The following is a 13,157-nucleotide window of genomic DNA, read 5'->3' on the forward strand; positions in this document are numbered from 1 at the left end:
TGCCTTTGATCCTTGGGAGTCAGAGATAGGAGTATCTCTGTGAGCTCAAGGCCAGTCTGGTTTACATAGTGAGTTCCTGGACAGTAAGAACTACATAAAGTGACCCTATTTCAAAAAATAAAATAAAAATGACGCCCTGGAGGAACACAGCTGTGGTTTCCTCATGTCATCCACGCTAACCTAGAAAGTCGTCTCCACGGAGGCACCAACACCCTTAAGGGTTAGTGCAAATGTCCTTTCACATGTGACTAATAGTATGTAACAGTTTGACTGGCTTAAGGAATATCTATAAACTCACTGTCTTTGAGTGTGTCTGAACACTGTTTTTGAGTGTGTCTATGAAGGTGATCACAGAGGAGATTAATATGGGCAGGAACTATCCAATCAGCCATGGACTGGAGAAACAGAAATATTTGAATGTCTTTCCATCTGTCTCTAGGACGAGGGATGTACACCTTCCTTCTGCCCTTGAGAATTGCATCTCCAGGCTCTCTTTGAATTCTAGGAGCTACACCAGAGGCCCTTGCCAGAGCCCAGGTTGCCAGGCCTTTTGCTTTAGGCTGAGAATCACACCAGCGGCTTTCCTGATGCTGAAGCATTCAGAGTTGGACTGAGCCAAGCTCCAATGTTCCCGGGTCTCCAGCTTGCAGATGACCTGTCATATGACTTCTCAGTCTATACAACTGTAAGCCAATGCTGCTAAATTCCCTCCTGTATATCTGTGTGCTGTTGCTCCTGGTGCTAGAGAACACTAACACACCCGGGAATCCCTCCTTGACAACTTGTGGGAGTAGGCTTCGGTGGAAGAGTAATATACCATGTATGGTTGTCCTCTGACCAGCAGCATTGACCTTTTCTCTGTGTCTTACAGACGTAAAGCCCAGGGCCCAGGGCGGGGACACTGGGGCTTCTGAACACGGGCCCTGAACGGAGGATGGAGGAGGATGCTCACATCAACTCTCTTCCTGTGATGCAAGAAGGAAAGGTGTCCTCCCTTCCAGTGGCTCCACTTAGGAATGAACCATAGTAGGAGAGTCTCTTTAGCCCCTGAGTACAGATACTATACACCTCCAGGAGGCCATGCGATACCTGAATAGGAGACAGTCTCTGGTGTGAGTTTCCTTGAAGACAAACTCTATTTCTGCTTCTTACTAGCTCCAAACAAGTCAGACAATAGCCAAAGAAGCTACCACCGGCCCTGTGAGGATTAACAGGCTGCTACATGCTTCAGCTGTGGATGTTATTTACAGTGTTTGCTCAAATCATCTCAGGAACTATCCGGAATGCATCTGGCTATAAGAGCGTGTTGGAGATTGGTCATCTCTCCAACCCTACGTGGGCTCAGACCAGATCCAAAATGGTAGGGACGGGCCTGAGCCTGGGCCTGGGACTGGGAGTAGGGTGGAGGCTGCTATAGGCCAGTGACTAGCTAAGAAGAGGTTGGGGGGTGGGGTGGGTGAGCTGACTCCTTGTCTCCAAGTAGGAGGTTGCCTGGATCTTGGGCAGGCCTGCCCTTCTGGTTTGGGCTACTCAGCTTTTTACTGCTGTCCTCGGGGACAAGCTATTTTAGGTAGCAGTCAAAATAAAACTGAGATTAACCCAGAATTCTTGGCAGTCGAACAATACCATAATTATGTGCTTTTTAAGTTCAGAAATTAGGCAGCTGACATTGATCCACCGGGGCCTGAGGGACGCCTTGAGGATAATAAGGCCTGCATCTTGGATGTCACCTTCACACACCACAGGCAGCCGCTACAAAACCATAGCGCTCTTAGAGGTGTCATTTTGTCTCTGGGGAGTCATGTTGCCAGAACAGTTGTGACACTAACTTAGGTTCACACCACATGCTGGCCCACAGGAAGGGTGACTTACTTCTTTCTATGTCATAAGTCCCCTCTCAAAAGTCCTGCTGCCAGTGGCCGGAGGGCATTGAAAGAACAGAAGAGTCTTGTGTTCTAGGCCTGAAGGACAGGGCAGGGGTTCACTGGAGGAGCATGTCTGCACTTTGATTGCCAGTGAGGACTACAGACCCTAGAATCTAGCAAATAGGCCCCTTCCTTTTTGCTGGGCACTGGGGGCCCAGGGGGCAGGGGAAGGAATTAGACCTCTGAGAGCAAAAGCCTTTACCCAGTCTAAAGAATGGGAGACTGAAATAGATGGAGGCATTGGGATGAGGTCACTGCCTGAAGAATAAAACAGTGGCCATGAGCAGAGGCTGGGGCAGATCTCTGAGCTCCCCTGCAAGACTCCAAAATGCCTGGAGGAGGGAAAAAAGAACTGATAGAGTCTCCTTCCAGGGGCACCCAGAGATGTGCTGGGAAAAACACAACTATCTCCCAAGACCAACCTGGCCCCTGGGACAAGGTGTGTCTGGAAAATCAATGCTCTTAGCAGGAGTACAGACCTTGGCCAGGAAAGTGACCTAGCAAGAGATTAAGTTAGGAAAACACTCTTCTTATCCCCTGGCCAGCTGCCTTGTTGGCTCAGAGGCAAGCAGACACCTAGCTGATGACGGGCCTTCTTTTAAAGAAAAGCCTTCTGGGAGTGTGTACCTTGCATTCAAGGGAGCAGCATGGGAGTGGTCCTGTCTCCCTTCTCACCAGTGACAGACATGGATGCTAATTCTCTTGCTGCTGACTGTTACGGGGTGGGGAGAGGGGTTGTTTCTCTTTTAAGGCTTTAGAAACTCTTCTATTACTCCCTGCTTGGCTGAGCTGAGGTAGAGCACCTTTGTTGTGGGATAATCTTTTTTGTTTTGTTTGTTTGTTTTTTCCGAGACAGGGTTTCTGTGTATTGTTTTGGAGGCTCTCCTGGAACTCACTCTGTAGACCACGCTGGCCTCGAACTCACAGAGATCCGCCTGCCTCTGTCTCCCGAGTGCTGGTATTAAAGGCATGCACCACCAACGCCTGGCGGTATAATATTTTTTTGTACACTGTGAAGATGTGTCTCTGCTGAAGGACCTTCTGATTAGCTTAATGAAGAGCTGAACAGCCAATAGCTAGGCAGGAGAGGATGGGCAGGACTTCCCAGGAGAGAGAGGAACTCGAGGGAAGAATCTGTCACAAGGGATTCACCAGTGAGATGCAGAGGAAGTCAGACATACAGAATGGAGGAGAGGTAACAAGCCATGTGGCAGAATGTAAATTAATAGAAGCAGGTAAATTTAAGCTATAAGAGCTAGATGTGAACAAGCCTAAGCTAAGGTCAAGCTTTCATAATTAATAAGAAGTCTCTGTGTCATTATTTGGGAGCTGGCAGTCCAAAGAAAGTCTCACTACATTTGGGGTCCAATGTGGGGCACCAAATATTGTTTACCAATAAAGACTCAGGAGTCAGATGTTGGGGTGAAACCTTCCTATATCAGAAAAGCCAAAAAGCAATCAGATGACCATCTTTATTGGCCAGAGAGCCAGCTATAAAGCATCTTTCCACTTCATTCCAACCCAAAAAAAGACTGCAAATCTCTAAGTCTCTCCCTTTTCCTTCCTGCACATCTCTCTATCCATATTCCTGGCTCCTCCATACTCTTTATGATTAATTCCTGTCAACTGGTCACTGGCCCCATGCCCTGATCCAGGGTTTATTTTAATAACAGTCTCAGGGTTTCACAGTGTGATCAAATATCCCACAACAACCATCCACCTTGAGCGTGCAAACAGCACCTGCAGAGCTCAAAAAGCTGCTTTGAGTTCCTTCTAGTTCTGGAAGTAAACGTCAACATGCTTATGATCTGCTGGTAATGTGAGGCTGTGTCTACAGTAGTCTGGCTTCCCTCCTACCTCCTGGCCTGGGTACCACAGGACTCTCTTCTAAAAAGGTACTTCAGTTGGAGTTAAGAGGTGAGCCCCTTCTCTAGGATGGCCTCTGGAAGGGAAGGTGTCAGAGAAGATGATAAGGTGTAATGAAAGTTCCCCTCCAGAGTCCAGAGGTGACTCTAAATCCCATCAACCTGACAATTAATTCTAACCATCATAGATAGCGCAGTAATTTTACTATAGTCCAATTTATGCTTTTTTATTATTAGCACTGTAACACATTCTTAAGTCTTTCCCCTAAAAGTTTTAGTTTTTGCTTTCACACTTAAGTCTGTGCTCTGCACCAAGTAACACTCCGGTATGGACTAAGGGTTCCAGTTCTTCCTTGTTGGGGCAGGAGTTGCATCAATTTTTATTTGCCAACCCTTCGTCTTCTCAGAGATGCGCGACTTCGTCTTATATCAAAATTTCATGAGTAAGTCAGTCTGACGCTGAACTCTCTGTGTTACAGATTATGCTTTAGGCTTGACAGCTTCTTGGAATTCTAATTGACAATTTTTTTTGTTTTACAAATAGTATCTTTTTAAAAATGTTTTTCTTTAAACGAAGTCATTAAATTTCTAGTCAGAGATGGTATAACAGGACCATGATTTTTATGTATTGACTTTGCAACCAAGAGCCTTGTAAAACTCTTATCTTCATAGTAAATTTAAATGTTTGGTCCTTCCATTGACTTATAATTGGCTTCTTTGTTTCCTTATGTGTTTATTGATACTTAATGGTGAGCACATATAGGCTTGATCTTCATGTATAGGAATCCTATGTTCATAAAATAGAACGCTTCTATCTGCATTGATGATGCTAATACAGAACTAGTCACGTCTCTTAAGAAGGCCTTGGATGTCATGTGGTTGCCCCTCCTTGTCCCCAGCCCTTGACTTATTCTTCCAGATTGACTCTTCCTCAGATCCATTTTTGCTTTAGACAACTTGCTGTTCTGCCCTGTGCTGAATTTGGGGGATAAAAGTTTGGGAGAGAACTCAGACATTCACCATAGCAGCTATAAGTCCAGTGGCATACTTACAGTTGCGTTGTATCCAGTATATGAGATTTACTAATTGTGTAGTGTGGGAGTCCTTCATCCTGCCTGTGGCCATCACTTTCTGTCCTCTCACAGGGCAGGAAATTTTCACTGAGACTCACAGGGTCAAGACATCAACTTAAAAGCTACTACAAAAGTAATGCATGTTTTCTATATAAAAATTTGAACAAAGAAGAAATTTTAAGTTATCTACGAGGCCCATCTCCACGCTGGGATATGATCACTTTAATACTAATATTTTGGTGGGTGCTGAGTTAAACAGTGGTCCATTGACAGCTACATCTGAGGCTGGCGAGAAGGTGCAGTGTGCAAAGCACTTGCCTTGCAAGCCTGACAACCGGAGTTCAAGCCCCAGAACCCACAAGAAGGTGGAGAGATCTGAGCCCACAGTGTTACTTTCTGACCTCATGTGTGCTGTGGCATGCATATGCCTACTCCCCCACACAATAACAGTAACAACAATTTTCAAAATTGAAGCTGCATCTGCCTGGGCTCTGTCAATATAACCTTATTTGGACAAGGGTTATGGTAGTTGTAATTAAGTTGAGGACCTCCATGTGAGATCATCCAAGAGCCAGGTGAATCTGAAACCACTAACAAGTCCTTTTAAAAGAGGAAGCCATCAAGTATGGGCTGGAGTGACATCTGCCAACAAACCACCGAAAGCCTGGAACCACCAGAAGCTGGAGAAGCAGGGAAGAATTCTTCCCTAGAACCTCGGGGGGTGGTGTGGCCTTGCTGACTCCGTGATTTAGAGCTTCTGGCTTCCAGAACTGTGAGAGAATAATCTCGCTACTTTAAGTCACCCATTTGCAATCTTTTCTTACAGCAGCCCTAGGAAGGGAACATAGCTTAGTCGGCTGAGGGACAAGCTTCTAGGAAATGGTTTTGGCGTCAGAGAGATCATCCTGAAGGCGGCTTACTGGGGAGCACCCCAGAAGCAATGCCTGGAAGGCTGAGAGAAAGGTGCTGAGATGAGGGCCAGCAGGAATCGTGATGCGGCTGTCACAGAAACAGACCACAGCTCCTGCTCGGCAGTAACAGAAACAGACCACAGCTCCTGCTCGGCCAGAGCCTGGAGCTGGGATGATGATTCAAAGTCGTCTGAAGTGGAACCCAGAACTCCGCATCAGCCAGCCATCGGATGAGAACTCGGCATCAGTCAGCCATCAGGATAACTCTGCATCAGCCAGCCATCAGGATGAGAACTCCGCATCAGCCAGCAATCAGGATAACTCCGCATCAGCCAGCCATCGGATGAGAACTCCGCATCAGCCAGCCATCGGGATGAGAACTCTGCATCAGCCAGCCATTGGATGAGAAGAAACCTGAGCAGGACAATTACCTTCATGAAGGACCAAAGCCTACAGTGCCTTTCTCTATAACCCTCAGCAGGCACCACCCAGCCTTCATGGTGAAACCAAACTGGGACCACATCGGCGTATCCTAAAAAGCCCTTTGAGCACTTCTCTGCTCCTCCCTGGTGAAATGTCCAGTTTCAGCACACAATTTCTGAAATGCTTGTCCTTCACATTTACCCACAAGTGAGAAATATATTTTCAAAACATCGTTGAGTTTCGCATGCTAAATTCGCTAGAACAAACTCATTCGAAGAAAGCAGAACTATTCCATATGACTAAATTGACACGTGATTTTTTTCCAGGAAAGCTGTCTTTCTATATATACCTCTCTCGGTTCCTCCAGATGTCTGCCTGGACACCAGTTTGTTTTGGACACATGCGGTCCCTTGTTTGGAGAGCTATTCTCCCTGGACTGCTCACACACTTATGACGTCTGTTCATTCTTCCGTCCCGCAGCGAGACCCTCACTGTCGTCCTGTAATTCAGCAAACCACAGTTGCATTTCTATATGAGCATGTCCCGCACTCTACTCCTGAGACCTAAAAGCCAGAATGCCTCAGGGTATGGCTCCATGAGACACTCTATGTGTGGCCTGCCGTACCCACCCCACAAGAATCAATGGCACAGCCCCACTGGCCTGCTAGTAAGTAAAGGAACTTCCTCAGTCACATCAGAAGCATCACTGGGGTCTCCTACAGAGGAGTGTAGATAGCCTCTCCTCGGGGAAGCAGAGCTTACCTCCTTCCCCTACCTGGAAGCACCGCAGAGATCCCTGGCACTCCCTGTGAAGCCAGATGATCCAGTCCAACTAATACCTCACTGAGTCGTGCTGATGCAGTGACCTGATGCAGTGAGCTGAGAATGAGGATGCACTGCTGGGGTCTTCCCACAAAGCCAGCATTTCAGTTCAGCCAAAGCACCAGACCAAAACAGATCGGAGAGCCGGAGAGCTGGTGAGCTGGTCAGTCCCACCAGCACCCAGAAGAAGTCAGGCACAGCAGGAGCATAACGGTTATCCCCGCACTTGAGACCCATGCAGGTGGATTCCTGCAGGCTAGCTGAGTTGGAGAGTTCCAGAGCAGTGACAACTGTCTCAAAAACTAAAGTGAGCTGTGATGGAGGAAGAGACCTGACATCAACATGTAGCCTCTGCACACATGCATCTGCACACACATGTACACAAACACACACACACACACACACACACACACACACACACACACCAGACCCAAGGGCTGTTTACATAGCACCTGACCAGCATCCCTCAAAACTGCCAGGGATTAAAACAAAGGCAAGTCAGGCACTGTCAGGAAGAAGGCAGAGTAGGCTGAGGACGACTCCGCGCAGGGTGACATCCTGGTGAGATCCTATGGAAGAGCAGGACACTGGGACCAACTAACCAAATCTGAACCCTGGATTCTCATTTTGACAGTAGCTCTGTAGGAACCTAAGATGTTAACAATAGGGACACCAGAAGGGGGACACAGGAACTCTACCCTATCGCTGGAACATTTCTGTCACTCTACGGAGTTTTGTTTTAATCAAAGAGAAAGCACAGCAGTGATCCCATGCCAGGGGAAAGCCACCGGACCTGCTGAGCCCTTAAGTCAATCTGTTTACAACGGAGATACGGATAGGGAGGAGCCTGAAAAGGAAGGCCATGTAAGGCCAGGGACTCAGCTTCAAAAACAGGTTCTGGATGGGATGGAACAGGTGTGGCAGCATGTGTCGTACATAAACAAATAGTAGGTGTTGAAATAAGATACTTCAGGTGCCACCTGAATGCAAGCGTGTTCTCTCCCTTTGACACTGCGTGGAGAACAGATTCCAGAAGGAAAGATGAGGCCCACATTTCTGGCCTTCGTGAGATCAGTCGAGTCTCGGGAGCTTCATAACACCACCTTCCCCCAAACACACCTATTTAGGGGGGAGTCTGGTCTGAGCCCTGCACCCCTACTGAGGGGCCTTCTCCTCATTCACCCACCTCACCTCAGCCACGTGAACAAAGGCAGTGTGGGTTTGACACTAGATCTCACAGAAGCCATGTTCCTCTGTTTCAGTAGGAAACTTCGCTAGTATTTATGTTTATAATCGTGCCAATTAGAAATGACTGCATTTATCTTCAGTGTGGTGTGCCTCCAATGGGATACTTGGATACGTTTTGGTTTACACTGGATCTTCCTGTTTAGGATACAATACTTTGTGACTCAGGGCATTCAAGTAGGATCTGCCTCGGGGTGTGGCTATATCGTTGGCATGAGTCAGAGGTAAACGGGGCTGTGTTAGCTTGGCCTTGCAGTCATAGAGGCCAAGGAACAGGGTGATCCAGCCCGGACTGACCTTTGAGGAGATCATGTGGTGTTGTGTGGCAGTGGTAAAGCCTATGGATAGGTGGTGGCAGCATCATATCATCGAATGGGCCATCAGAACAAACCACCAAGTACAGAGGCCATGACATCCGGGTGTGGCAGACCTCAGCAAAACAGGCAAAGTTGGTTGTGACTCCAGCAGAACTCCAAGCAAATTGGAACACCAAGGCAGGTATTCAGAGCTATTAGTGGGCCCGTTGGGAGGGCTACAGAATATAAGGGAATTTGGGGTACAACTGACAGCCATGACGTTTCTGTGGAAAAACCCTTTCCCATAGATAACTCCTATAAACCCCTCAATAACCATATTAAAGGTCCTTGGCTCCCAGACTAGTTAAACTTTTCTACTAAAACCCATGCCACCCTGCACTTCCCTCTGTGACTTTATCTCCACTATGTCTAGCTGGTAAGGTTTGTTTGCGTAGCTTGACTGTCAGCTCCTAAGGGCAGGGATGGCACACTTGTATCCCTTAGCAGTAGCAGTGTGATGGCAATATAATTAGTGGAGATTTGCTGATGAAACTGGGCAGTGTGAATTCTAGGCCCTTCTTGGGTGGTACACTCTGTCTCCCATGCTGCTTAGTTCTAAACGCCAACTTATCACAGCTGAGCATTATCTGGAAGGAAAGCCTCCACCTAGCTCAGACTGACCAGCTAGTAGTAGTCTGTGGGAGGTTGTTTTGACTGTTGCTGGGTGTGGGAAGGCTCAGCCCATGGTGAACAACATCATTCCTAGTCCTGAAGTGTATCAGAAAGCTATCTGAGCATAGACCTGCCTGTCAGACAGCCAGCATCCTCCTCCAAAGATCCTGCCATGCTTCTTCAGATATAAAACGCTTTGGGGGCCTTTTTTTTTCTTCTTTGGTTGGGGGTAATGCTATGTGGAACAGCAAGCAGACCAGCCCTCAAATTTTTGCCTTGAGTTCCTACTTTCGCTTCCTTAATGACGGGTCATGACCTGGAATTGTAACATGAGATAAATCCATTGCTCTCCCCCATTGGTCAGAGAATTTTCTCACATTAACAAAGATGAAGTTAGAACACTATGCTGTTCCCTCTGCCTTGGTTAGAGCTGAGGTGGACTTCTGTGGCCAGCTCCCTAAGCTGAGAAGCAGCTGTCTACAGACATGTCTTCTGCGTTTTTCTACGTTCTGAACCCCATACCTGTGGCCTTGCTATAGAGCAACTCATTGTCATCTAACATGACTCTCTGAATCTGTTTTTCTTTGAAATAAGATCTAGTGTAGCCCAGGTTGACCTAAAACTCCCCATATAGCCAAGGATGACCATGAACTCTTGATCTTCCTGTCTCTACCTACCAAATGTTTTAATAACAGAAAACGGGCAACCATGCCCAGCAAGGCTCTATATCTGATTCCCAGGCAAAGACCTTCTTTTCCCATTCCTCATGAGCTCAGTCACGGCATTAAACACGGGGTATTTGGAAAGCTTCATTCGCATCAAGCACTTTTGCTTTAGGAGACTACGTTGCTTATAAAGCACTATTAAAATAGTTCCTTGTCTACATAGACTACAACATGTTACCATGGAGAGTTGTGGTCAGCTGGACCTGGTGGCACAGGACAGCAGTCTGCATGGGCAAGAGAGAGAGTTCCAGGCCTGAATAACTCATGAGAACATGGCTAACGCCCAGATATATAGACATACAATAGATACATAGATATAAATATGTGTAAATACATATAGATTTAAAGTCCAGATATACAGCCCAATGATAGAGCACTTGCCTATCATACACCAAGTCCTAGATTTAAATAAATGTTTTTGAAACAGAGTCTCACATTGTAGCACAGGTTTGCCTCAAACCTCAAACTTACTATGCATCACAAACTGGCCTCAAATTCATAGCAATCCTCCTATATCACCTTTCTGAGTGCTGGAAGAACAGGTATGAGCCAACATGCCCAGCTACAGTTTTTTCTACTACTAGGAATTTAACCTGGGTCATTATTCACATCTGTGAAGAATTCTGCCACCGAGCTTCTTCCCCCGTGTTTCACATGTTGTTCATAGTTCTAGGAAGTGTCCCTTTATCAATTGATCAGAAAGGGGGCCTGTTGATAATATTCTCAGAAAGAAGATTCTTTGGGCCAAGATAGTGAGGTCCAATGCCTGAATTACATATGCCCCCGGTATCTATTGATAGTAGCCAGATTTTCTTCTGAGATTCAAACATATCTATTAAAAGCACTTGGCAGCTTTCCTATGGAATCTGTAGGCAGAACAGAGGAGAACATTCTTGCCCCAGAAGTATGGGTCCTATCTGTGAGTGGGCAGCATGATCTAAATAAGTCATTTGGAATGTGAAACGGCACTGTACACTGGCCACAGTGATGAAACTTGGAGAATTCAAGAGAAAGAAAACAGGGAAGATCACAGTAGAAAGAGGTGGGAAGACAGAGGAGATGACTTAACGGCGAAATATCATCACTGGGTTAAATTCAGAAATGCCCTGTGAAGTCCAGTTCCAAAATAGTAAGTTGAATGCCCAGTGTTATGGAATGAATACTGACAAGAGTTTAGTTATAAAATATTCCAAGTAAAAACAAAGACATTGATCAATAGAACTGAATTAAAGACCCAGACATGAGTCCATACACCTATACATTCCTGAACTTTTATAAAGAAACCAGGGGCTGGAGAGATGGCTCAGCAGTTAAGAGCACTGACTGTTCTTCCAGAGGTCCTGAGTTCAATTCCCGGCAACCACATGGTGGCTCACAACCATCTTGAATGAGATCTGGTACCCTCTGCTGGCCTGCAGGCAGAAGGCTGTATGCACAATAAATAAATAAAATATTTAAAAAAAAAGAAAGCAGAAGTACACACTGGGGAAAAAGATAGCCTCTTCAATAAATGGTGCTAGTGCATGGGTGCATGCAAAAGAATGCAAATAGATCCACCCTTTTCACCCTGCATAAACTTTCATTCCAAATGGATCAAGGACCTCAATATAAGGCAGATACATTGAATCTGATAGAAGAAAAAGTAGGGAATAGTTTTAGTTCATTGGCTCAGGAAAAGACTTTCTGAACAGACCACAGATAGCACAGGCTCTAAGATCAACAATTACTAAATGAACCTCACGAAACTGAAAAGCTTTTACAAGGCAAGGACATTTTCATTCACACAAAACAGCAGACTACAGAATGGTTTTCCCAACTACATATCCAATAAAGGGCTAATAACCAAAATACATAAAGAAATAAAAAACTAAATATCAATAAAAAATAACCCAATTAAGATGGGGTTCAGCTCTAAACAGAATTCTTTTTTTCTTATTTATTTTTTAATTTAAATTTAAATTAGAAACAAGGTTGCTTCACATGCCAATTCCAGGTCCCTCTCCCTTTCTCTCCCCTCTTTCCATGCTCTCCCCCCAACCTCCCCCAATATCCCCTCATTTCCCCAGTGAGTGTGAGGCCCTCCATGGGGGTGTCCATAGTCTGTCATTTCATCCAGGGCAGGGCCTAGACCCTCCCCCAAGAGTTCAGGGTGAGAGTGCATCTCTCATTGTTGGATGGGTGCCCAAAGTCCATTTGTATACCCGGGATAAATACTGATCTACTACCCAAGGCCCAATAGATTACCTAGGCCTCCTCACTGACACCCACATTCAAGAAGTCTTGATCAGTCCCATGCTGGATTCCCAGGCATCAGCCTGGGATTCAAGATCTAACCCTTGTCAGGTCAGCTGTTTCTGGGGGTTAAACTAGCCCAGTCTTAATCCCTTTGGTCATCAGTCCTCCCTCTCTGTTACTGGCTTTCTTGAATTCAGCTCAGTGCTTAGCCATGGGAGTCTGCCTCTTCTTCCATCAGTGAATGAAGGTTCTGTTTCCCAGACTCTCTGGCCATGGGATTGTAGGCTGGCACTCCCCAGATCTATGTCTAAAATCCATATGTGAGAGAGTACATGCCATGTTTCTTTTTTTGTGGCTGGCTAAACAGAATTCTTAAAAGAGGAAACATAAATGGCTGAGAAACACTTAAATGTTCAACATCCTTAGTCATCATGGAAATGAAGGGCAAAACTACTTAGATATTTTATCTTACAAGCTTCAGAATGGCTAAGATCAATAAAACAAATGACAGCTCACGAGTGCCAGGATGTGGAGTAAGGGAAACCCTCATCCATTGCTGGGGAGAGCACAAACTTGTACAGCCACTTATGGAAATTAGTGTGGAGGTTCCTCAGGAAGATGAGAATCAATCTACCTCAAGATCCAGCTACACCACTCTTGGGCACACACCCAAAGGACATTTTATCCTACCACAGAGACACTTGCTCAGTCATGTTTATGGCTACTCTATTCATAATAGCCAGGAATTAGAAACAACCTAGAAATTTGCAGGCAAATGGATGGAACTAGAAAAAAAACATCCTGAGTGAGGTAACACAGGCCCAGAAAGACAACTATGATATGTATTTGCTTCTATTAAGTCAATGATTACCAAACTACAATCCATAGAAGCACAGAATTTAGGTATGGACCAAGGGACTGGGGGGCAGTGGGAGACGGATACATCTCATTAGGAAAGGGAAATA

The 13,157-nt window shown here is 45.8% G+C and overlaps 1 long non-coding RNA gene across 1 annotated transcript; it reads left to right on the forward strand.

Annotated features, from left to right (window-relative positions):
* The first annotated feature begins 360 nt into the window (after positions 1 to 360).
* On the forward strand, positions 361 to 1,605 carry LOC121142197. Its single transcript, XR_005879176.1, has 2 exons — positions 361 to 685; positions 872 to 1,605. It is a non-coding gene; the product is annotated as an uncharacterized LOC121142197 (long non-coding RNA).
* Positions 1,606 to 13,157: the final 11,552 nt, after the last annotated feature.

This window comes from Mesocricetus auratus, unplaced genomic scaffold, assembly GCF_017639785.1.
Source record: "Mesocricetus auratus isolate SY011 unplaced genomic scaffold, BCM_Maur_2.0 Super-Scaffold_100009, whole genome shotgun sequence".
NCBI classification, from domain to species: Eukaryota; Metazoa; Chordata; class Mammalia; order Rodentia; family Cricetidae; genus Mesocricetus; species Mesocricetus auratus.